The sequence below is a fragment of the Geotrypetes seraphini genome, chromosome 5, assembly GCF_902459505.1.
Source record: "Geotrypetes seraphini chromosome 5, aGeoSer1.1, whole genome shotgun sequence".
NCBI lineage: Eukaryota > Metazoa > Chordata > Amphibia > Gymnophiona > Dermophiidae > Geotrypetes > Geotrypetes seraphini.
The window spans coordinates 190,729,991-190,757,334 of record NC_047088.1 but is presented as its reverse complement, the minus strand read 5'-3'; the positions used below and the strand labels follow the sequence as shown (position 1 = coordinate 190,757,334).

At 42.6% G+C, this 27,344-nt stretch overlaps 1 long non-coding RNA gene across 4 annotated transcripts; it reads right to left on the bottom strand.

Moving 5' to 3' along the window:
* Positions 1-27,086, bottom strand: LOC117360275. 4 transcript variants are annotated; one of them, XR_004539400.1, is made up of 6 exons: positions 26,994-27,086; positions 23,067-23,257; positions 11,370-11,458; positions 8,537-8,922; positions 3,424-3,598; positions 1-355 (listed from the first exon to the last, which is right to left on the bottom strand). It is a non-coding gene; the product is annotated as an uncharacterized LOC117360275 (long non-coding RNA). The 4 variants fall into 4 exon arrangements; XR_004539402.1 differs by lacking the exon at positions 8,537-8,922; XR_004539401.1 differs by lacking the exon at positions 23,067-23,257 and having other exon boundaries at positions 26,994-27,080.
* Positions 27,087-27,344: the final 258 nt, after the last annotated feature.

Here is a 27,344-nt window from a genome sequence, read left to right as displayed (position 1 = left end):
GTAAAAGGACCCATTAGTTTTAATCATTTTCCTAAACTGCAAAATACCCAACGTCTGCCTTATCTCAAAGGGCAATGCATTCCAACATATTGGCCCTTGTACCATCAGCATAGTTTTACAGAACCCAGAAAGCACACTCAAAAATGGCACATCCAAACACATCCTATCCATAGACCTTAACACTCGTGTTGGCTGATAAAAATGCAACAAAGAACACAAAACCAATGGGCCATCATCATTCACATGCTTAAAAATTAAGCACAGAACCTTAAATTCAATTTCGAAACTTGCACGATGATTTGAGCGGTAGCATACTTAGCAACCTGTAAAGCTTGGACCACACATTTCGGTAAACCTAAATACAAAGCATTACAGTAGTCATATACTGGGGTCAACATTACACTAATAATGGTCTTAAAAGTTATCTACAGACAGAAAATCTCTTAATCTACGTAGTAGGCGAAGTTTAAAAAATGCCCAAGACACTACCAACTTGACCTGGGACTTAAGCGTTTTAAAGTTGAATCCAAAACTATCCCTAATACAGGAATGATGGTGACACATCAAAACTGCGGAGGCCAACGGCGTGCCGACAATCCCGTGCTGACATTTGAGCACAGGAAAAATGCGCGCCACTGTTTCTGCCACTTTGAGGCCTTCCCTTTTGTACTCTAAGGGGGGGGGGGGGAACCCCCCACTACACTTAGATGTCCTCACAATCCCGTTGGGGGTTGTCACATCTGTGCTCCTAAAGAGCATAATGGGTTTCCCTGGAACTAGGGGAGTCTCTCAGGATTTTTCCCTCTCTAGGCAGCAGCCTATAATTGCAAAGAATACCCTTTAGTCAGAATGGCCTTAATGAAAAATATATACTTTATTTGGCCACTGGCCTCAAAATCATAGTCCATCAAAGGTTTCCATGTGAGCATGAAAATATAACCAAAAGGAAAAGATTCCACCCAACAAACTTAACTCTGCTGCCAGCTCTGGACTTTATACAGTCCTCTTCACCAGAGTCTTAAGGCTAGGCATACTTTATGCAGGAAAAAGAATACAATTATTTGGCTTAAATGCTTCATTATTTTACAACAGTTTGAATAAGAAGCTCTCTGTTCCTGAGCAGCATGATGGGAGACTATTGCAGTGATTAAGAAGCCAGCAATACTGATCTGCTGGCACAGGTAGCCATGAGAAAGAGACAGGATCATTTACACTTCTGGGAAGCAGGTTCCTTAGCAAGGCAGTAGACCGCAAACACTGGTTTTTAAAGATGAATTCAATCCAAACTGAGATGGTGTTTAACAGAGAAAACATAGCTGTTTTAAATCCAGAGATTTTCATTATGTTTTTGAGAAGCATGCAGGCTCACTGCAATCACCATGCTGCTATGGTAACAGCTAGTGTTCCCCACATGGAGGTCTGTTAACAGTGAATCAGAGAAACAAACAGGCTGAGTTTCTTGCTCAGCGTTTGGCTTAATTTAGTCACTGTTTTGTACAGTGAAGGATACTGTCCCTTTGCTTAAAGCACAGAAGAAAAATGCAGCAAACTTTACAGACCAAAAATCCCTTCTCTTGCAGCATACATAGTCTGCATATCAGGAAAAAAAAACAAACCCAGCCAAGGAAAACATCCAATAAACTCAAGATTGTTTCAAGCCACTTCCATTTGCTCTGGCCAAACTTCAGCTGTAGTACTGTTGTCTTCCACGATCATAGCCTCACCCGGCTCTGAGGAAAAGAATCCTAAAGGAAGGTTTCTTTCAACTGGCTCCTCTCTCAATTCCCAGTCAGGGCTGCTTACCTGGTCTGGGGTAAGCTCAGTCCCTTTCTGAGCTTCCTGTCTCTCCTCCTGTTCGCCTCTGCCCTTCTCTCTGCTGAGCCTTGCTTTAAGCTGAGGAAAACCACACACCCTTGTGGGGCGAAAGGCTTTCCTTCCTAAGCCTGGGATGTTTCTATGAGGGAAAACTGTCTTTCTGCCTTACAGGACCTGGGCAAAAGTAGGGCAGAGATTTCATACTTTGCTTTGGCACTGCCTCAGGTAAGGGAAACCTTTCCTGTTCTGTCTCGGTCTCATCTTCACTGCTCATAGGGTAGTCAGCTAAATTACTGTCTTGGGCTTTGACCTGGTCTGCCCTTCTACGCCGGGTTTGTATGATTTCCTATATTTCCCTGTGATAAACCTTGGGATTACAATAGGTTTGTCACAGGGTGTGTGTGTGTTGGGGGGGGGGGGACCTCCTCACTGCACTGAAAACTCCCGAAGAGTAAAAACGCGAAGGAGAACGGGCATTTTCAGTGTACTGGGGGTTCCCCCAACCCCCAACAGGAACACAAGGAATTCTAAGTGTAGTTGGGGGGGTTCCCCACACCCCACCCAGAGCGTAAAACAGAAGCCCTCAAAGTCAAAGAATCAACGGCATGCATTTGTTCTGCGCTCAAATGTTGGTGTGGGATTGTTGGTGCGCCGTTGTCCTCCTTGGTTTTGACACTGTTCTGGAATGACAGCATAATCTGATACTATCTCTGAGGAAAACAGTAACTACTTGTCATGGCCCACACATACGACTTCAGTCTTTACCATATTCAACTTCATCTGATTCTGGTGCAACCAGCGCTTAATCACATGAAAATGGTTATTGAGGTCCTTCAAAGCATCAATTGAGTTGTTCACAGGGATCAGAAACTGGATGTCATCTGCATATAGACGAAATCTAACCCCAGGTTTGCACAACTCCTTATAGAAAGGTTACAGATAAATGGTAAATAGTATGGCAGACAACACTGAACCTTGAGGAACACCACAGATTACTGGACTTTTCCTGAACTACCTCCACACAAAGCGTCCTATTTTCCAAGAATGACTGAAACCAATCCAAATGTTTGGGGTAGGGTTGGAAGGTTGAAAAATAAAAAAAGATGGTGGGGAGGGAAAGAGGTTTATTTTCCCTATGTTCAGTATTTTGAATTAATGAACAGATGTTCATCCTATAATGTCAATGGGTCATATTTTTGTGTTCATTGATTACCTCGTTCTTAGAAGCACTTTAAACTGGTGTAGTGCTCTTTAATGCCAATAACATTTTTTTAAAGGAGAAACCCGGTCAAACCAACATGCATAGTGATGAAAATGAGCTGCTATATTTTGAAGTGATCATACAGTCCTGCATAAACATTACAATAATCCAACAGAACAAAAAATGATTGCATGTAACAATGATGTGCGGAGAGTGTTATCAGAAAAACAGCTATGAACTACACAAATTTGATGAAGCGCATAAAAATCAAGCTTTAAAATTCATTGGAAATGTGAGTAATAAATGACAAATCAAAATCATATATTACCCCAAGATACCTAAGGAAATGACTAGTTGAATAAAGCAATCAAATAAAAGCAGTACATCCAAAGGACAATCCTTCTAACCTGTTAGCCAGCAGGCAGTCATCTTTGATGGATTCAGCTTTAAGTGATGGGCAGATAGCCAGTCAGCAACTTTAAGTGATGGGCAGATAGCCAATAAGCCACAAAGGTCAGACAGTTTTGCAGAGACAACAGATCTGGATTCGGAGGTGAAGTATACAAAACCAGCAAAATATTCCTATAGAAATAAAAGTAGATTCCAAGTCCTTAACTACCGGCGCCTAAGTTAATTGAGAAACATTAAAGCACCTATTGGCACCTAAATAAAAAGCTCTCACCCTCATAGCCAAAATAAAAGGCACCAGAATCACGCCTATGTAGGTGCTTTATAGCACTTAAAAGCACTATGGGTGTGGCTAATGTTGGAAGTGGCAATAGGCACCATAAAGTGCCTATGTAGGTGCAATTCACGACAAAGATAAGTGCTGAAAATGTAGGCCTGGAAAACCCTGGCCTACCTTTCTGGTGCCTATCTTTTCCAGAGACGTGATTCTCTATACAGCACTGTCATGTGATTGACACATGATAGGCAGCCACCAATTGTTTGATTTGATATTGATTTATTAAACTCTTGAAATTTTATATCATCTGTATCTGCTTTGTTGGTGCCTCATTTCTTTTTTGTTATACATTCATGAGGTTCATATCTCCTGTTTTGTACTGCATATAAATGTACTTCCACTTCACAATAAAAGCAACAATTCCATAAAGCTTGAGAATACTCATACTATCTCCACAAGCTTATTTTATATTTTCATTAAGTCTTCCCAGGACCTCAGAGATACAACTCAGAGCTCAAATGCTTTCACAGTCCTAGAGTTTTATGTACCAAATCGTCACTGGTTCTCTTTTATATCTTACTATTTTATGTAAGTTTTTATATTCTAAACATCCTTTCATTAAGATTAGTTATAAATAGCACTTAGCTTTAGATACATGGTGTCATTCAATCAGGGGTCCTATAGTCTGTTTCACTTACTGCTTCTTCAAGGACATACCCCTGAAAGGAGATACAACAAATTCAATCTACAATTTCTGTACCCCCTATATTATATCTAAATATATAGCTATAATCCTAAACACACCATTACCATTTTCATGAATAGCCACTCACTCTAACTCTTCCCTGGACCAAGATGGTGTCAGCACATCTCTACTAGATTTAAAGTTACAAAAACTCCTCCCTCCTCTTCTTCCTCCAATCACAACCTCCCAGAACTAAAAAAGTTGCCCATTCAATCTCCAAATTTAAACCTAATGGAGTAACTGATTTTAAAGTATGAATCCATTTCTGCTCTCTCCAATTTAGATATTCTTCTAAATTTCCATCCTCTCCCCTCATCCTTTAGTTGATCTATTATTTGCCATTTAATTTGATCTACTGAATGTCCAAACTCTACCCAATGTTGAACTACTGGAGCCTGCAAGTGAAAGAATTTGAGCCCTGAGTTGTATCGCTGAGGTCCTTGGAAGACTTAATGAAAATATAAAATAAGCTTGTGGAGCTAGTGTGAGCATATAAATGTTTTATTAAAACTTGTTATACCGTTTGTTCATATGACAGATCCAAGCGGTTTACAATAACTATAAAATGTAGAAAAAAAACCTCCAGTTAAAGTAGGATAGATGTCAAGACAATAAAGAATTTTAAAAAAAGACATATAAACAAGAGATAAATTACATTCATACTTAAATACCACAGCACATAACCCAAAATGTACAGCATAACACATACGGCATCCTTCAAGTCCTACCAAAACTTTCATAAAGGCCTAAAAATCTAGCTCTTTGGAAAATACCTTAACCCCCCCCCCCCCACACACACACACACAACAGGCTATGACCACCAGAAACCAAACAAGACACAAATCACCTCTCCTATCTCGATAGATGACCAAGCTCCTTACAAACCGGGAAGGAAAAACCCATACCAGAACTCGTAATATCATGACTACAACACCAGATATAGCCAGAATTCTCTCCAAATCATGTGCCTTAATCATACACCTACATGAATACAAATCAAGTTATCTGTGTCATGAACCCTAATGAAATAATGTAATCCCTGGATATGGCCAGGCTCTTCTAAATTGCATTGAACTCCTTCGGGGCATATTAGGGATCCATAAATAGTAACATAATGTAATATAATACACAGGGGAGAAATCATATAGCCAAATGGATAGCCAGAGAAGCTTATCTCTACCAGTTTACTCCCCCACCGTACTCTGTCCTACCTGAGCCCTTCTACAACACACTCTATCCCTTACAGTTCAACCTCATTCCTCAATATCCAGTGTTTCCTACCCTGCAGGATAGGTTTACTTAGGGTTTCCCATATTTGTAGAGGCAAAAAAAAAAAGGACACAAAAATAAAAATGTGTTTCCTACCTATGCTAAATAATATTTAATTATAGCAAATGTGTAAATGGCTTTTAGTTAATGATAACACATCAGACAGTGACTGGCTTACAGTACACCAGTAGATAATCTACTTTTTTTTAAAAACTTATAGATTTAAGTTATTTTTTCTCATTTGCCAGTTGTAAGGCACTCTCTTTAAGCCAAGTAATGAGCAGATCAGGATGGTGCAGAGTAAATATAGAAGGGGGGACTTTTCTTGAAACAGCCTTCGGGATAAACATGTCGAATGAACAAAAGAGCAAAACAAAGATAAGTTTTAGCTTTTATTAGAATAATTGTATGAAACTGATGCAGAACTAGAGCACTTTAAAATATTTGATTTATTAAAATAAAAATTGTGGGGCTAATGAGGAGGCCAATGCTACACTAGGAGCTCCTTTTACTAAGGAGCGCTAGCGTTTTTAGTGTGTGCTATAGATTAGCACGCGTTAACCACGTGCTAAGTGAAAAATACTAACAAGCTGTATGAAGGCATATGCATGCGGTATTGTAGTGCACGCTAAAACCGCTAGCGCACCTTAGTAAAAGGAATCCTAAGGTTCTTAGCCATTGAAAACACTTGTCTATCAACTGGCACTTCTGAAGCCCTTAGAAAAAAGAAAAAGACAAATGAATTTATATATTTGTATTTGAAGAACAATTAATGGCAGTATCTTACAATTGACTGCAAGATATGCTGCAAGTACGTGTCTGGCAGCCCTGTTACACTTAGTCACTGATAAATTATTAACTAGCCTAGTAATCTAGTATTGTTTAGGAAATCTGATATGTATTGATAGAGCAATAAGCTAGGTAAAGGCTCTCTACTCGATTTCCACCTGCCACCTCTCTCCAACGTCTCCTTCCCCTAGGCTCAGTCTTTGATTTATAGGCTTTTAAGCCAATTAAGAAGATAGAAGGAATGTTTTTCACCACAGGGCTTTAATTTGGGATATTCATCAATGAGTAATTAACCCTCAGCACTAGATTAATTCGAGATCTTTTGCAGTTCATTAAAGAAACAAACATCAAATAATAGTGTAAAGTATACCTAATAAACTAATTCTTATATTTTAAGTATTCTTACACCATTAGTAATTAAGCATGAATAACAAGAAGTAGTAATTATCTCCCAGGTGGGGGAAATGTCATATGTGCACTTAACGCAAAGCTTTCCTAGCTCTCAAAATGACACTGATCTCTAGAAGTTAGAGGAATAGGTTTAATGGAACCGAGGCAGACAAAGGTATATAGAAGAGAGTTTCAGGACCATAGAAAGTCCACCTCCAGTTTGTCAACCTACTACTACTACTACTTATTTCTATAACATTACCAGACATACGCAGCACTATATTTTACAGAGTCACAAAGAATACAGTCCCTGCTCAAAAGAACTTACAATCTAAACAGACAAGATAAACAGGATGTCATCGACAGGGCAGGATTAATTCGTCGAGGGACCCTAGGCAGACAAGTACACTAGGCCCCCCTGCCCTGCACCCAGGCGGAAACAGGAAGCTGCATCAGAGGGAAGCTTTGGACAAGCAGCACCGCTTGCACAATTACAGTTTCCGTTGCCTTTCTTACCTGCCTTGCTTGCTTGTCTTACATTCCGTCAATGGGGGGGGGGGGGGGGGGGGGGGGCGGGGCCCACGTTGCCAATCGATGCTGAAGGGGCCCATCACCATTTTGGAAAAAACAATGTTGATGTCCTCCTTCATCGGGTCCTCCTGACCATTTCGGGCCCTAGACATGTGCCTACTTGGCCTATTGGTTAATCCTGCCCTGGTCATGGATACAATTAAGGGGAACAGTTAATCTGCTGGCTGGATTGGTGGGGAGTAGGGTAATGGATTGAAGGCTATATCAAAAAGGTAAGGTAAGGGGCTGTACCCTCTTGGAGGAAGAAGGTCACCTGGAGGAGAGCATCACCTTGATACAGCAGGATATGATCCTGTAGATAGAACCTACTCTCCAGGTAATAATGTCTTCCTGCTCCTCCAGAATGTACCGGTATGCCCAGGACTGTAAATAGCTGGGTGCCTGGTGGGCATCAGGATCCCCTTGCAACTTCCCTACCTGTATGATATTAGTGGACCTCACATTTTATCTAGAAAGGCTGCTTTTTTTTTTTTTTTTAATTTTTTTTTTTTTTAACAGCGCTAAAGAAGAGTCAACTGTCTTGGTGTATGTGGGTACCAATGACACAGAAAAGTGTAGAAGGGAGATTTTGGAAGCCAAATTTAAGCTTTTAGGTAGAAATTTGAAATCCAGGACCTCCCTGTACTCCTTACTGGACCCAAGAGGCAGGCAGGGTTCAGGTATTTCAATGAATACATAAAAAGAAGGTGTAGAGAGGAGGGAATTATGGCCCCCTTTTATCAAGCCATGTGAAGGTTTTTTTTTATCACTGGTCACTGCGGTAAAAGCTCTGATGCTCACAGAATTCCTATGAGCATTGGAACTTTTACTACAGTGGCTGGCAATAAAAAAAAAAGCCTTGTTCAAATAGAAAAATTCTTCAAAAATTGCCGAATATATTGGCTTGATAAAAGGGAGGCCTACATTTGTTAGGATCAGGGCAACATTTTAGAGTAGGGGAAGTATATTCTGAAAAGATAGTTTCCATCTTAATCAGGCTTGAACCAGGCTGCTGCTGATAACTTTTAAAGAGAAAGAACAGCTTTTAAACTATAGCATAAGGGAAGCTCACCTGTCACTCAGATCAGGAGCATATTGGTTAAAGGAGTGTATCGCAAACTGTATGCCATGGTGAGATTCTGGTTGTGTCGCAAGAAGCCAGCAAGGAAGAGGTGCCAGCGCCAGCTGACTGCCTACTGGAAGTGCCTCTTATGGCAAGAGGCATGTTCTGTAGGCAGTCAGCCAGTGCTTCTCCTTCTCTATGCACCTCACCTCTTGAAGCACCCCCTCACTGGCAGCTCAGAACCCCGTCTGGAGGACCTTCATGCATGTGCGGATGTCAATGTGATATCATCGTGTCCATGCCTGCACATTTCCAGATGCCTTCCAGCCGTGGCACAGGGTTTAGTGTGCCACGGCTTCGAGAAGTTTGCGAGATGCTAGGTTAGAGTAAAGTTCCTTCAGGAAAAAATGGCAAAATGCAGAAATTATTGTAGAATATTCTAATAGAAAATTAACGATAAAAGCTAAACCAGCTCTGGAGTATTTGAAATAAAGAACAGAGATAAAGGATTCCAAATTATCCCATCAACTCCTATACTAGGTGTAAATACAAATGCCAGAAGTCTAATCCCCTCTTCTACGAAACCGTGCTAGCGTTTTTTAGCGCAGAGAGCCACACTGAATGGCCTGCACTGCTCCCGACTCTCATTGAGTTTCTATGAGAGTCGGGAGCAGCGTGGGCCATTCAGCTCAGCTCCCAGTGCAAGAAACTGCTATCGCAGTTTCATAGAAGAAGGGGGTGGGGTGTAAGAATAAGATGGGAGAGTAAAAGATGAAAGAGATATAAAAGTGTCTCAGAGAGCTGTAATACTAGGGTACAAATTAAATTAAAACAACAGGGTGCATCAAATTGGTGGAGGTATATGTTAAGGATAGCATAGGGTCAAACAGGATTCAAGTTCTACAGGAAACAAAATGCAATATGTGGGATGATGAGGATACTGGGGGGGGGGGGTAATGTTATCCAACTAGAAAGGCAGAAGAGACAAATAACCAAGTGCTAACAGAAATCAAGAAGGCTAACAAATTTGGCAAATACAGTAGTAGTGAGAGGTAAAAGTTTCTATATGCAATAAATGAATATTTCATAGAGCAATTGGTTCAAAAATTGACCAGAGAGGAACATGCTTTAGAGCAGTGGTCTCAAACTCAAACCCTTTGCAGGGCCACATTGTGGATTTGTAGGTACTTGGAGGGCCGCAGAAAAAATAGTCTTATTAAAGAAATGACAATTTTGCATGAGGTAAAACTCATTATAGTTTATAAATCTTTCCTTTTGGCTAAGTCTTAATAATAATATTGTCATTTATAGCTAAAGAGACATATGATGAAGAAACTGTTTTATTTTACTTTTGTGATTATGACAAACATACTGAGGGCCTCATAATAGTACCTGGTGGACCGCATGTGGCCCCCCCGGGCCGTGAGTTTGAGACCACTGCTTTATAGCTAGTTCCTATTGGTAGGTAGGATGTGGTAGAAGGGTTAATAGTAGTGGGGCTGCTAGGCAATAATGATAATAATACAATAAAATTCTTTATCACTAAGGGCCTGATTCTATAAATGGCACCCTAATCATGGATGCCTAGTGATGTCTAAATAATATTTGCATGCAATTTTTTTAATTGGCTTATTTGTCATGGCAACTGACCACTCCATTAAAAATATTTTTTTAAAAATTAAAAATTTCTTAATTAGTGTTGTGCATGGAATACCACGTGGTGCCTGGCGATGCCTAAGTTGAGGTGCATACCGGTGTCTAAAGATGCCTACCTGAAAAGTAGACATGATTAGGGGAAAAGAATAGGCATGGTTGACTTAGGTGTCCCTAGGTGTCTGTCTTAGGTTCTGGTAAATTAGGCTAGGAAAATCCTGGCCTAATATACTGGCATAGGGTTACCAGATTTTATGGAAGTAAAATCCAGAACCATGGCCACACCCCAGGTCCACCCAGTTCCGCCCGGCCCGGCCCTGTCCATGTCACGCCCTATTACGCCCCCCAGCCCCGCCCCCTCAACCTGTTCGGAGCACCATTGGGAGGGCATTTGCACATGCGCAGTTGTGACTTGACAAAGTCACATGTATGTACATGACATCGCATTGCATCTGCGCATGCGCAGATGCCCTGCTGATGCCACTCCCAGCTGAAAGCTTTTCAAAACCCGACCAAGGTTCCGGGTTTTGAAATGCTGTCCAGACGCCAAGACATGTCCGGGTAAATCGTGACGTCTGGTAACCCTATACCGGCACTTACCATAAGGACTCCTAGTGATGCCTAAGCCCGTTTAGGCACGGCTAAACGTGATTCTATAAATGGCACCTAGCGGTTGATTGACAACCATGACGACTGGTTGTCTACAAGTTAGATGGTGTTTATAGAAACAGGCCCTAAAAGGCAGATTTTTTAAAATCTACTGCTTTAGAACGTATCATACAAAGAGAGACTATGATAAAATGAGGAAATTTAGAAAAAAGATAAAAGGAGAGATTGACAGGGTCATAAGTTTGCATGAAACATGGACATTATTTTAAAAGATGATTTTGGTATAGAGTTAGATGTGAACACAAAGATTTTTTTTTTTTCAAATCCAACTCTTAAGCATGCTACATAAAGTTGCCTATGTAAAAAGCAAAACATCTCTAGATTATCTTAAGCAACTGTCAATAAGTTTAATTAACAGAGTTAGAGGAAGAAATGTCTGCACATTTCAAGTTTAAAAATAGCCTATTATCTTCACCTGGAGCAAAAGGCATCCTCTATCAAGTTTAGTTGCACATACTTGAACATTGTTCAAATGCATAAAGAACAAATTATTGAAAAAAATATATGCAGAAATGATTACCAAGTTCCCAGTAGATGGTGCTGTAAGCACAGAGGCTGGCGATGGTGCTGCAGAACAAGAGTTCTTTTATTGATCATATAGTAGTCACCCTATTTGGAATTTAAAAAAATGATCATTGATATTTTTAAAAGAATATCATCCCAAATAAACAGTAATCACTAACCCCCCTTTTTTTTTTTTTTTTTTTTTAACAAAACCGCAGAAGTGGTTTTTAGCACAGGCTGACACGCTGAATGCTCTGCACTGTTCCAGACTCTCGTGGAGGGGCTGGGTTACTTAGGACACATTTTCGATAAAAAAAAAAAAAAGCCCAATATATATATATATATATTTTTAAAAAATCATCTAACTATACATCCAGCAGTCTGATCATCCAAGCTGCTAATTCGTCTGTCTTTATACCATATTTTCATCCAAATATTCATCCAAGTCAAAAACACCTGGAATAAGCCCTGTTGGACATGGGAGGGGTCAGCAAAGTGATGGACTGGACACCCAAAAATGGCACCTGAATAGTGGGGTACCTTACAGGCCCTGCTGTGAACGTCACAAAAAGGGTGCCCCTTAAACATCTCACTGCAGCTCCATTATAGGTCATGGAAACCTACTATACCCACCTCTCTATAACCCAAATAGCCCTTATGGCTACAGGAGCCACTTATATGGCAGTACAAAAGGGTTTGGGGGGTTATGGGGGAGTGCACATGTTTCACCATGAATGCAGTGATTACAGTGGCTTATTGGTCTCGGTCCTCCTCTCCATGGGTCCCTAACCTACCACAAAGACGACTTAAGCCGCCTCTGTACAGCTCTACTAGGCTTTCCTATGGCAGGCTGCCAGGTGCTGATGTTCTGGAGGCAGATATTTAAAGTTGTGATTATGATTTTTATTAGGAAATGTCGTTTATTAGTTGTGATGACAATTACTATTTGATTAGAAATTCATCATAAAAAGTTAAATGAATCATCTTAGTAGCCTATATATATATCCTATATAATAAAACTCTAAGCGCGCAAGCGCACTTAGGGTTTTGTGTTCCCTGCCGCTGTGGTGTGTGATCCGTGGCCGGATTCTATTTTAGAACGCAGCGGCAGGGAACACTCTGAAGCTTCCCCCCCCCCTCACTCACTGCGAAAGAAACCGCTGTCGTCACTGCCGTTCCTTCTGCTCCCCTCTTTGGAGTGTGCAGTGCAGGCCGTACACGTGGACCTGGAGGTGCATCGAGAGTGTAACGGGGTTCCTGGGCAGCTGAACGCAGTCTCCAGGCGGCCGCAGCCTCAGAAAACGCCGGTCTTCCTCCCAGCTCGCGTCCAGAGCCTTTCCGCCCCCAGCGAGAGGTTGAGTGTCGTCGTCTTCGCCCCCCTACCCCCTCCCTGGCGCACCCGATCCCCCGTTGATCCTCCCATCCGACCCTCCAACCGCAGTCTGACTGGCTCTTTTAGTCCCTTGCTGCTGCCCCTCTTCCCTTCCCATGGTCCCGACAAACCTCTTGATTCTAGCAGCGGCCGCAGCACTCTAAACACGCTGCTTCGCGGCCTTCTACTGCCCTGATTTGCTCTGCCAGTGACGCGGCAGAGGAAATTGCGGGCAGTAGATGTCCTTGAAGCAGCGTGTTTAGAGTGCTGCAGCTGCTGCTCGAGCCGGGAGGTTTCTGGTCATCTCGCGATGGGAGGGTAAGTGGGGTCGGCTGCACTTCGGTGGTAGTGGCTGGGGGGGGGGAGATGAAAGCATGATGCTCAAGGGTTCTACTGCACAGGGGGATGGGAGGGAGGGATAGAAAAATGATAGGTTCTACTGTACAAGGGGGGAGGGAGGCAGGCAGGCAGGCAGGCTGGCTGGCTGGCTTTGGGGGTGGAGGAGCACTGAGGGCACTAAAGACATAGGAGGCACTGAGGGCACTAAGGGCATAGGAAGGAGGCACTGAGGGCACTAAGGACAAAGGAAGGGGCACTAAGGACAGGAAGGAGGCACTGGGGGCATAGGATGGGACACTAAGGACATAGGAAGGTGGCACTAAGGATATAGGAGGCACTGAGGGCATTAAGGGCATAGGAAGGAGGCACTGAGGGCACTAAGGACATAGGAAGGAGGCACTAAGGACATAGGAAGGTGGCACTGGGGGCACTAAGGACATAGGAGGCACTAAGGGCATAGGAAGGGGCACTAAGGACATTGGAAGGTGGCACTGGGGGCACTAAGGACATAGGAAGGTGGCACTAGGGGCACTAAGGACATAGGAAGGAAGCACTGAGGGCACTAAAGACATAAGATGGGACAGTAAGGATAGAGGAAGCGAGTCACAGAGAGTCAGGCAGGCATGGTACAACAGAGAAATACAGGCAGGCAGGGAGACAGAGACAGAAAGAATGACAGACAGCATACACGGAGAGAGAGAGACAAAGAAAAAAAAAAAAAAAAGATAGATAGACATCTACTCTAGCACCGTTAATGTAACGGCTTAAACTATATATATACATATATATAAATAAATATAAATAAACACACACACTAGTATATATATATACTAGTATGTGTATATATATACACTAGGCTTTCCTATGGCAGGCTGCCAGGTGCTGATGTTCTGGAGGCAGATATTTAAAGTTGTGATTATGATTTTTATTAGGAAATGTCGTTTATTAGTTGTGATGACAATTACTATTTGATTAGAAATTCATCATAAAAAGTTAAATGAATCATCTTAGTAGCCTATATATATATATATATATAAAGATTTGAGATATAGGGCTGATGTTTTAAAGGCTCCATTCTGTGGCACAGTAGAGTGCCATGAAGAGATTCTGGGTGTGCCTGGAGGATTCCAGAATTTATTTTTAAAATTCTCTTCATAAGAAATAATTCATAAAATAAATATGCACTAGAATAGATGACATGCATGTCATGTATGCAAGAGTCTGTTACTTCCGGCGCCTCTTCTCTTCTCCACCCTGGGATACCTCTGTAAATATTTGTCAGTGTGAGCAGCAGCATCCACCTACTGCTTGTGCCATCCTCGGCTCCTTCTGACACACTTCCTGTCACAGGACCAGGCCATGACATCAGAAGGGAGCCGAGGGCGGCACGAGAAGCAGGTGAATTCACTGCTTGCGTCAGTGAATAATTACAGAGGTATAATCTCAATTACAATGTGCCGTGAAAAACATTTTCTCCATTTAGTGTACCAGAGTTAAAAAAAAGTTTGTGAGATGCTGCTCTAGAAATACAGAGGAATTGACCATAAAAGGCCATGGCCATTGTAAAGGGTGAAGAATATTTTTGAAGAAAAAGACTCTGGACTATAAAGCCCAGGGCACAGTTTAAATCTTTGTTAGTTTTACCTCCCAGCCTGGACCCATGCCACAAGGGAGTGCCTCTTGGTCTTAAGCCTTACTGGTATAAACTTATAGGGGATGATATATATTCAAAGTGATTTAGACGGTCAGAAATGGTTCCTGGCTATTGCTTGTGTGTGGGGTTATCTGCTGAAATTCAGCTGTAGTTAATCAGTTAATGCCACTGTATATTAGTATATTTTTAGGAGTGGCCTAGTGGTCAAAGCAGCTGCCTCAATACCCTGAGGTTGCGAGTTTGATTCAGACTGCAGCTCCTTGTGACCCTTGGCAAATCACTGAACACTTCATTGCCCCAGGTACAAAATAAGTACCTGTCTATAAATATGTAATTGAAAAAACAACTCCAAAAAGGGTTCACTGTTACTTAAAAATTGTGGAGAAAAAGAGAGATTTCAGAAATAGAAGTGCCCACATAATTCAGCACAACAATGTCATGCAATTAGGGCTAGTCTCAGTCATTGGTCTTGGGGAAAAAAACTCCATATAATGCAATATCCATCTTCATAAAGTCCTAAACTAATGCAGTATTGTCCTCTTTTATTTGACTGTGACTAGCCCTAATTGCATGACATTGTTGTGCTGAATTATGTGGGCACTTCTATTTCTGAGATCTCTTTTTCTACACAATTTAAGTTATACAGGGATCTGACTTAGGGGTCTCACAAACAAAAACGAAGGTACTCAATTTCCGGGGCACTGACTTCGCAAGCATGGGTGATTTCGTCCATCAGACGCTACAGGCTCAAGAAACAACGGATGATGTGGAAGCTATGTGGTCAACACTGAAAAGGACACTACACGAAGCAACTATCCGCTACATAAAATCGGTAAATAAACAACAAAGAAAGAAGAAACCCCGTTGATTCACTGATGAGATCTCACACCTAGTCAAGGACAAGAAAAGAGCATTTCTTTCATACAAACGCACCGGGGAGAAAGAAGCTAAAATTGAATACAAGACAAGGTCTGCTGCGGTCAAAACAGCAGTCAGGGAGGCAAAACTTCGAGTGGAAGAAACTCTAGCAAAGAACATTAAGAAAGGGGACAAATCCTTCTTCAGGTATATTAGTGACAGGCAGAAGAACACAAACGGGATAGTACGTCTTAGAACAGCAGATGGGATTTATGTGGAAACAGATTCCGAAAAAGCCAAACTACTGAACGATTACTTCTGCTCAGTCTTTACCTGTGAGGCACCTGGACACGGGCCACAGCTGGAAGCAAAGCCAAGCAAGGAAGACCCATTTCAGAATTTTGGATTCTCACCAGCTGATGTTTACAGCGAACTGTCAAGACTCAAGGTAAACAAAGCCATGGGACCAGACAAATTGCACCCACGAGTACTCAGGGAGCTGTGCGATGTCCTGGCGGAACCATTAACCATGCTCTTCAATCTCTCCCTAAGTACAGGGAGAGTCCCCCTGGACTGGAAAACAGCTAACGTCGTTCCTCTGCACAAAAAGGGTTGCAGAGCGGAGGCTGCAAATTACAGACCAGTGAGTCTCACATCAATAGTGTGTAAACTCATGGAAACACTACTTAAATGTAAATTAGACACGATTTTGGATGAGGGGAATCTAAGGGATCCTAGTCAACATGGATTCACTAGGGGTAGGTCATGCCAATCCAATCTTATCAGCTTCTTTGATTGGGTAACAGGAAAGCTGGACTCGGGAGAGTCTCTGGACATAGTGTACTTAGATTTCAGTAAAGCTTTCGACAGCGTCCCACACCGTAGACTATTAAACAAGATGAAATCAATGGGGTTAGGTGAGACACTAATTGCATGGGTCAAAGATTGGCTGAGTGGAAGACGTCAGAGGGTGGTGGTCAACGGCACCCTCTCTGAGACATCGGAGGTGACCAGCGGAGTGCCACAGGGCTCGGTCCTGGGTCCACTCCTTTTTAACATATTCATAAGAGACTTGACCCAAGGACTTCAGGGTAAAGTAACTCTATTCGCTGATGACGCCAAACTATGTAATATAGTAAGTGAAAGCAATCTGCAGGATAGTATGACGCAGGATCTGCTTACGTTGGAAAACTGGTCCTCGACATGGCAGCTGGGCTTCAACGCTAAGAAATGTAAGGTTATGCATCTCGGTAGCAGAAATCCATGCAAACCTTACACCTTAAATGGAGAAACACTAGCTAGGACTTCAGAAGAAAGAGACTTGGGAATAATCATCAGTGCAGACATGAAGGCCGTCAAACAAGTAGAGAAGGCCTCATCCAAAGCAAGGCAACTTATGGGATGTATCAATAGAAGCTTCGTTAGCCGCAAATCTGAAGTCATAATGCCACTGTACAGAACCATGGTGAGACCTCATCTGGAGTACTGTGTGCAATTCTGGAGGCCACATTACCGTAAAGACGTGCTTAGAGTTGAGTCGGTTCAGCGGATGGCCACTAGGATGATCTCGGGGCTCAAGGGTCTCTCGTACGAAGAAAGACTAAACAAATTGCAGCTCTACACTCTAGAGGAGCGCAGGGAGAGGGGGGACATGATTGAGACATTTAAATACATCACGGGACATGTCGAGGTGGAAGAAGACATCTTCTTTCTCAGGGGACCCTCGGTCACAAGGGGGCATCCATTCAAACTCAGAGGAGGGAAATTCGATAGTGACATAAGGAAGTATTTCTTCACAGAAAGGGTTGTAGATCACTGGAACAAGCTTCCAGAGCAGGTGATCAAGGCCACCAGCGTTATTGACTTTAAGAATAAATGGGATGCCCTAGTAGGATCCTTACGAGGGTCGAGTTAAGGAACTAGGTCATTAGTACTCAGACTTAATGGGGTGGGTCAGTAGAGTGGGCAGACTTGATGGGCTATAGCCCTTTTCTGCCGTCATCTTTCTATGTTTCTATGTTTCTACTATATTTCCCTTTTGGGGGTTGTTTTTCAGTTATTTATATATAGTATAGTTCTTTTTGGAGTTTCTAAAAACATGTAAACATGTAAACCACTTTGATTGAAACTACACAGAAAAAGCTGGATATCATGTCCCATCCCCTTTAACCTTTTACCACAGTGAAATCTGGATATTTTGTGGATGTTCTGGGGGTGGAGTCAGCACTCATAAAAGTCAGACCTCATAAAAGTCAGGGCTATCTTTGTGAAGTGTCACTTAAGCAGGTTAGTGCTGCATACTGCACTTAAGAGCGGATAGTGTAGCTGGTTTTAAGAAAGGTTTGGACAAGTTCCTGGAAGAGAAGTCCATGGTCTGTTATTGAGAAGGACATAGGGGAAGCCACTGCTTGCCCTATATCGGGACATGGAATATTTCTACTCCTCGGGTTTTGGCCAGGTACTAGTGACCTGGATTGGCCACCGTGAGAACGGGCTATTGGGCTTGATGGACCATTGGTCAGACCTCAGTAAGGCTATTCTTATTTTCTTAACCACAAAAGAGATAACTGGGCCACATAAACCCAGATATTTAGTGCTGGAGGCTGGACATGGCCCAGCATTAAATATTCAGGAATAATGCCAGCAATGGCTAAAAAAAATGCTCACCAAGCTGGCTGAATATCTGTTCCATACTGGGTTGGTGTTGGGGTGGAGGGGGGGGGGGGCAAATAAGGCAGCTGCCCTGGGCCCCACAGTTCCAGGGGGCCCCTGTGGGCTGGGTTATCCTTCTCTTCTCCCCACCCAGTTCTGAAGCCAGCCCCCCCCCTTGTAAAAAAAATGCAAGTAGGTCACCAATGCAGTAGTGATTCTCTAAAGCTGCCTATGGGCCTCCTTGACACTGTTTCTTTGCTGCAGTCTACCCCCTAGAAACATAGAATATGATGGCAGAAAAGGGCCATCGGCCCAACAAGTCTGCCCACTCTAAGAACCCTCCCCCCTAAGCACTTCCTCGAAGTGAACCCACATGCTTATCCCATTTTTTCTTAAAGTCGAGCACGTTGCTGGCCTCAATTACCTGAAGCAGTGGCGTACCTAGGGTATGTGGCACCCGGGGCCCATCATTTATTGACACCCCCCCCATGTAAAAAAATATTTTTTGTAATAACCATGAAAAATAAATGGTCATAATAGAAACAGGCACTGAAAATTTTCTTTTATTGAACCTCATATATGTAACCATTAATCCAAACATAACATAAATTATGTCTGAATTGTCATGACATCAGAAGTACATATGGAGTAGTTGTAGGTGATGCTTGGGACAGTTCTGATTGTGTTAGTTCGGTTTTATGTGTTTTTGAATAGAAGGGTTTTTATTTCTTTTTTGAAGGTTTTGTAGTCTGTGGTCGAGGTCAATAGGTTGTAGAGTTGGGGGTCGAGTGTTAGGAGGTTGTCGAACAGTTATTTTCTTTTGACAATTTTGGTTGGAGGGTGTGTGAATGGTACGTGAGTTCTCCTATGTCTGGTTGAAGTGGATTTAATTATTTAGCTGAAGAAATTAGTAAACCCCCCCTCCCCCCAATTCTACACACATTAATTCTCTTCCATTTTTGTTCCCATTCTAAAAAACACTGATAAGTTCCCAGAAAAAAAATACATTAAAATAAGAAGTGAAAACAAAGGCCCCTACAGATGAGAACATAACATAAGAATAGCCTAACTGGGTCAGACCAATGGTCTATCATGCCCAGTAGCCCATTCTCATGGTAACCAATCCAGGTCATTAGTACCTGGTCAAAACCCAAAGAGTAGCAACATTCCATGCCACCGATCCAGGGCAAGCAGACACTTCCCCCATGTCTTAATAACAGACTATGGACTTTTCCTCCAGGAATTTGTCCAAACCTTTCTTAAAATCAGCAATGCTATCTGCTTTTACCATAACTTCTGGCCACTTCATTTTTAAGCTTAGTTCTTTCCTTCCAAACAGAGACCTTGCTAGATGTCAAATACAGAAAGAACAAGGTAACTTCACAAGGACTTAGCTGTGCAGGAAATGTGAATCTCCTCATACACCCACCATACAGTGCAAAATGTGCAAAGATCTGTTTTTTTCTTTCGATCACTACATAGTCTAATGCCATACAAGCAGCACTGTTACAAACATATTCTGAAGGTCAATGCTAAGGTTAACAAAGTTTCCTTCCTTGGACCACAAGGAGATACTGACAAACCACTAGAAGAGATCCCAAAACAACTACCCAGGAACAACACCTTTTCCTCCAGGAATTTGTCCAAACCTTTCTTAAAATCAGCAATGCTATCTGCTTTTACCATAACTTCTGGCCACTTCATTTTTAAGCTTAGTTCTAATTTTCCAGGCCACCTCTTCCTCTCATCACATTGACACGCTGCCACCACCACCACCACCATTAGGAACACTTCAACGGGTAGGCCAGCAATGCTTATAAACTTTATAAAACACATTATTATATTTTCTTATAAAGCACATATTTTAATTGAACTCTCTGACATCCTTAGCCTTGCCATTCACAAAAATAGAAGGAAGAAAAGTTCCCGTTTCCTGCTGTCTCATGTCCCCGGCCTATACAATATTTTTCTTCTGCAGACCCTTCAAAAGTCTGACCAAATCCTCGTTTCACTTGCATTATAAAGTACTGAGGATGCCATCTCTCTCCAATCCCAGGTCCTAAAGTCTAAGACAGTAGCGCATACTAGTGCTGGCCGATTCAAGAAAAACAAAAATTTTTGACTCGATTCAACCTATTGAATTGGTTTTTCGATTCAACTTTCCGGGTGTTTTTTTGTGTTTTTTTTTAAACATCCTGGTGGGTTTATTTTATAGCTTTTTCACCCCCCTTTGGCTTCTCCTAACCACACTGGCGCTGTGGTGTAAATAAAATAAAGAAACAAAAAGGACTTTTCCTCTCTGTTAAATCCTAGCTCACGGTCTAACACCAGCTCTGGCAGGATACACATTTCAAATCTGACATATTGTAATCACAAAACAGAAAATAAAATGAGTTTTTCTACCTTTTGTTGTCTGGTTATTTTTCAAATCTTGTTGGTCCAAGGATCTGGTTGTCTTCTGATAACTTGCTTGCCAGGGTCTCCTTCTTCCTTCTTTCTGCATGCTAACCATCCATCTGCCATCTCTGTCCTACCTGTTTCCCTTCCCTCCCCAGGAGGTCTGGCATCTATCCTTTTTTCATCTCCCTCCACAGATCTATCTTTTCTTAACTACCCTTTCATCCAGCATCTCTCCCTCCTTCCCCACCACCCCAAGGTCCACCATCTCTCCCTTTCTTTTCCCAACTACCCTCCTATCCAGTATCTCTATCCCCCCTCCACACCATCCCTTCTGTCCAACTTCTCTCCCTTTCTGTTCCTTCCCTCTTTAAAAACTATGGTCCATCATCTCTCCCTCTTCTCTATTTTCAGACCCATTATTTCTTCCCACCCAAAGTCCGGCATATGCGCATCTCTTTGAACCCCCTCATTCCCTCCGTGTATTTCTACACTGGGGCCCCCCTCCCTGAATGCCTGTCCCCCCCCTTAAAGGTCTGCATCCCATCCCCGAAGGCCTGCACTCCCCCCCGAAGGCCTGCCTGCCTGATCCTCTTGAAGGCCTATCCCCCCTTTGAAGGCCTGCCTGTCCCACCCGCTTGAAGGCCTATCCCTCCCTTGAAAGCCTGCCTGCCTGTCCCCCCCCTTAAAGGCCTGTCCCTCCCTTGAAAGCCTGCCTGACACCCCCCTTGAAGGCCTGTCTCCCCTTTGAAGGCCTGCCTGTCCCCCCCATTGAAGGCCTGCCTGCCTGTCACCCTCCCTCCCCCTTGAAGGCCTGCCTGCCCGCCCCACCCCGAAGGACCGCTCACCCCCCTGGCCTCCCTGCACCACCTGAATCAGGCCCTGAGGGGGTGCTCCTGACCTTGAGTTCAATCCCCCCCACCCCCAAAGGACCGCTTGCCCCCCTGGCCTCCCTGCACCACCTGAAGCAGCCCGCAGTGGGATCGCGATGTCAGCGATCCCTTCACTGCTTCGGAGCTGCTTTCTCTGCCGCAGTCCTGCCCCTTCTCTGACATCAGAGGAGGGGAGGGGTGGGACCGCGACACAGGAAGCAGCGCCGAAGCAGCTCAGGGATTGCCGACATCGCGATCCCGCTGTGGGCTGCTTCATAGGTGGTGCAGGGAGGCCAGGGGGGCGAGCAGTCCTTTGGGGGTGGGGGGGACTGAACGGCAAGGCCGGGAGCACCCCCCTCAGAGCTGGCACCCGGGGCGGACCTCGCCCCCTTTAGTACGCTACTGACCTGAAGTGGAAGATTATTCCAACGATCAACCACCCTTTCGGTGAAGAAATACTTCCTAGTGTCAGCATGAAATCTCCCACCCTTGATTTTCAATGGATGCCCTCTTGTTGCCGTAGTTCCTGTAAGGAAAAAGATGTCTTCTTCTACCTCAATAAGGCCAGTAACATATTTGAGCGTCTCTATCATGTCTCCCCTCTCTCTGTGTTCCTCGAGAGAGTATAGCTGCAACTTACCTAGACGTTCTTCATATGGGAGATCCTTGAGGCCTGAGACCATCCTAGTGGCCATTCGCTGAACTGACTCCATTTTTAGCACATCCTTTTGATAATGTGGCTTCCAAACCTGAACACAATATTCCAGATGAGGTTTCACCATGGCATTATAACATCAGGCTTCCGGCTGACAAAACTTCTACGGATGCAACCCAGCATTTGTCTAGCCTTGGATGATGCTGTCTCTACTTGATTGGCAGTCTTCATATCTTCACTAGTGATTACTCCTAGGTCCTGTTCTTCAACAGTTCTTGCTAAGGTCTCACCATTCAGGGTGTAAGTTCTGCAAGGATTTCTGCTGCCAAGGTACATAATCTTACACTTTTTGGCATTAAAACTCAGTTGCCAAGTTGCGGACCATTGTCCTGCGTCATAGTGTCTGGCACGGTGCTTTTGCCCACTATGTTGCACAGTTTAGCTTCATCAGCAAATAATGCAATTTTACCTCAAAGTCTGAGGCAGGTCCTGTACAAAGATGTTAAATAGGATTGGACCCAAGACTGAGCCCTGCGGCACTCCACTGATCACTTCCTATGTTTCGTATGGAGTACCATTGACCACCACACTCTGGAGTCTGCTACTGAGCCAGTCTTAAATCCATGCAGTCAATGTTTCTCCTAGTCCCAATGACCTCATCTTGTTCAATAACCTGTGGTGTGGGACACTATCAAAAGCCTTACTGAAGTCCAAATACACGACATCCAGGGACTCTCCCATATCTAGCTTTTTTGTTACCCAGTCAAAGAAGCTGCTTAGATTGGATTGGCAGATCTTCCCTTTGTAAATCCATGCTGGAGGGGATCCCTCAGCCTCTCGTTGCTCAGGATCATATCTAATTTGTGATTAATCAACGTTTCCATAAGTTTACACACTATTGATGTGAGACTTACCGGTCTGTAATTTGCAGTCTCCGACTTGCATCCCTTTTTGTGGGTACAACTTTTTGTGGATACAACTTCCTGTTTCTGCTTGGGCAAACCATTTATGGCAGGTTACATCACTGTGAATATCAGCCCAGTGGAGTTTTTATGTGGACGATGCCTTCTAGCCTCCTGGATTCAATCCAGTCCTCAGTCCTGCCCTGAGAGAACAAATTTATTGTGTGAACAGGAGGGGGAAGCTCCAGTTTTGAGCTTATACAGATGAAGCCATCCTGGTTACATACTAATAGTAAAAGAAACTGGCTTTGTTCTGCTCTGTTTTATACTTCTAATTACACAGTATTATTGAAATGTAATAAATGCTTCAAGTTTGCTTTCAGTGCAATTTGCTTTAACAGATTCAATTTTTTCACACTATTTTATGCTGCATCAGGAAGCTATTATCCACAACAACTTTCCGTATCATTGACATTTTTTTCTTAATTTAAGATGTTGCTTATCAGGAGCCATCTATGCCTTTTAACATGCAATTTATTTAGGTAAGTGCTAGTGCATGTTCAGGTTTTTTATTTTAATTTAAAGGCAACAGAAGTGTGTGTACAGTGTCGACACAATGATCAGTATAATTCTCTCAACAGCTTTAAACATTAGCTAACACACTCTGCAATTCATCCTTAATTGCTCCAGTGATGTGGCCTTTAAGGAGATAATTTTATAGAGATTTTTCCATGAGTAAAGCATATTATGCATGCAGAAAATGGCTTATAAAATTGTGAATGAGTATACAAGCATAAACATTAGGCACATTATACTATTGCACTTACTTTTACATGACCTGTATGTAGGTGTACCTGAGAGCAGATGTTGGATGGAGCTAGGTTGAAGTTGCAATATATGTGAATGTTTGATAGCAGATGTAAATCATTACTAAGAATTTGTGGGTATATTGGGCTAGTTTTCAGATCTATAGACCACCAGGTAACTGGAGCGTGATAGAAGATAAATTATCCATCTTGATCTTGCATTTGATAACACTTGGGGACCTAAATCTACATCTCAAAATAAATGAAGACCCCAAAATCTGCAACTTTCAAAAACTTACTAAAATGATTATACTTCACAACTTTTTCATGAGTCAACTCATAAAGGAGGGCATTGCTTAGATTTTGTTTCCGCTATTTCTGAAGGTCTAAAGTTCCCCCTGATAGATCATGTCAAATAGGAACCAGTTATCTGTTCCGATCACTATCTTTTAAATTTGTACTTAAAACTACCAAAAACATTCACTCTAAAACTCATGAGAAAGATGCTAACAATTGAATTCTGAAGCAGAAAAACAACCCATGGTTTTCAGAACCATTACAGTACTAGTATTACAAACCAAGAGAGCTTGGGGGAAGCAGAAGAACCAGTAATGCCATATAAGATGGAGAAGAAGTAAAATATATAGTAGCGATAACTGAGACCAAAAGACAATATTATGATAACCTGATCAACCAATCAAAAACTCTTTAAAGGGTCTCAGATTTTTAATGCTTTAATATCTACTAAAGAGGTGATGGAAAGGAGAGAGAGAAATTGCAGACTGCAGGAAGGAGAAGAGAGAGATACCAGACCATAGGAAGGGGACAAGGGGTGGAGAGAGAGAGAGAGATGCCAGACTGCAGGAAGGAGAAGAGAGAGAGATACCAGACCATAGGAAGGGGACAAGGGGTGGAGAGAGATGTTGGACCACAGGAAGGCGAGATAAATGCCAGACCATGAGGGGGGAGGGGGAGAAAGATGTCAGACTACAGGAAAAGGAGAGGGAGGAAATTGTGCACAGGGATGGAAGGGAAGGGGAGAGAGAGGGGAGGAGATGCAGATATATTTTGAGAAGAAAGCAGAAAAATGGAAGAAAGTTATTTTGAGAATTTATATCTCCTGTCTATATTATGCACTGTTCAGGAAGAAATTAATTTTCTTTCTATTTCTCTGGTGTTGAATTGCATGTAGAGTCTGGCATCTTAGGGTTTCATTTGTGAATATTAATACTTTTAGTCTGTGGTCCTGTATTTGCATAGGGGTTATCTGTGTTTCATACGTGTGACCAAGACCAGGTGTTCTAGTAGAAATAAATATTGAGAAGCATACACTGTAGTTTAATTTTGCGGTTAACCATTATGTATTGTTAAAATTATAGTGTGTGTGTATATATGAAAAATGAAAAAAATAGTATTACAATTAATACTATTATTATAGGGGCAGGGTCTGGGGCAGAGCTTTTCAGCATCCCCAATCATTTTGAAAAGTTGGCTCCTATGTCATCATCTGATGATCTCCTCTCAAGACAACCAGAACTCTCTTTTACCAGGTTCTGCAGTTGGTGGCAGCAGCCTTGAGCTACCGACAACTAAGCATGTGTGGGGTGTTAGCATTGTTGGCTCATGTTTCTGCTGTCTGCCAAGCTTGACAAAAGGGAGTTCTGGCTACCTATAGAGGAAATCTTTAGGAGAATGGGGAGATGGATGGAGGATGAGAGAAAATTTTGTACCCTCCACTTTGGCTGTCTGGCCATGCTACTACCTAGAACCCCGATTCCAGCTACTAAAGAATTCAGCCTCACAAAAAAAACCTCCTGAAATCTGAAGGTGTACCAGAGCCTGCCTCCTCCAGGGAATAAGCAGCTGAAAGGTAGATAGAGTGGGTCCCAGGATTTCATGTGTATCTTGGCACATACAGTGGCACCTGCCATTTTAAAAAGATATATGTTGAAAAAATGAACAAAACAGACCTGGTAGCTTCCACATAGAAATGCAAGTGGCAATGTCATAATTTCCACAGGTAAAATGATACCACTTTCACATGTAGTTGCTCCAGTCTACAAACCTATATATGTAAGTAGTAATACCATAAATTTTTTACTTGATTTCATTGTGGAGGTGGGCATAAACTATATGGGATTAAGGCCCTGGCAGAAACAAGCACCTTTAAAAACTTTGAACAAGTGTAAATTACTATGTAGAAATTTTTCTCATGCATATCAATTAGGAATATCCTGAAAACTCTAGTAGTTTCAGGCCCTCAGGGACTAGAGTTAGATAACCCTGTTCTATATAACATTGAATAACAAAGAAAACTTGTTTGTAAATGCCCCCTTATGTTATATAACTATATTGCGTTACTGGGTAAGACCTGGACTGGATTAGCCCAAGCCCTGATCTGGGTTTTCCAAGCCTCAGCCAAGTGGTTGAATAGAGCAGTGATTCCCAACCCTGTCCTGGAGGAACACCAGGCCAATCGGGTTTTCAGGCTAGCCCTAATGAATATGCATGAGAGAGATTTGCATATGATGGAAGTGATAGGCATGCAAATTTGCTTCATGCATATTCATTAGGGCTAGCCTGAAAACCCAATTGGCCTGGTGTTCCTCCAGGACAGGGTTGGGAACCACTGGAATAGAGGGTAGAAGGGTGTCTGCATCAAATAAAAAAGGTTCTGTACAGGTGTTTAGTGTGAATTTTAAGATAACTTTATTTTCTGGCTTTATACTGTAGTGCAATTCAAAACATACAAACAAAAACTCTCATTGGTGGCTAAACAGCCTGTTAGCCCACCATGCTTATTCACTATACAGTTCAAGAAAAAAAATATGGCAACTTCAAACAGCTTGCCTCTGGAGCAATTCTCAGGACTGCTTAACTTTTCCATTACCCTTAGTTAATCAGAAGCTGTCCTTCTTAATTTCTCTGTTACTTTGTTTGTGAGGCAACACCACATTATCAGCAACAGCTTTTTACTTCCCTCAGACTTCACTCTGTGACCATGTCTTCATTACATGCCTAATTCCTCAGGCTCCATTTCAATATCCTCTACTGACATCTCTTCTGGCATTTCCATCTCGTATTCAGTACCTTCAGAAGAAAGGTTAGAGGCTTCAGCTCTGAGGTTTTCTACCTGCTTGTTCTGGGAAGTGCTGGTCTCTGCCTTCTGAATCCAGGTTTGCACAACTCTGCCTCTCCTCAAGGATTCAGCAATGCTGTAAGTTTATGGCTGCCTCTTTGGTTTAGAGACCACACCCTTTTCTCTATCATGGGGCTGATTGCCTCTCAAAACACCTGTGGTTCTCTGGTGCTTTGCTAATGAACCTGGATAGCTTCCCTGCTCACTAACTCTGCCCCCCAGCAGAGCTGATTGCAGGAGCTAATCCCTTTGTGGGTTTTGCTATCACCAGCCTGGTGCATGCTGGTACCTGTAGTTCTTTGCCTTTAGCATTCCCTACACTAGAACTAAGCAAGTATAATTAGA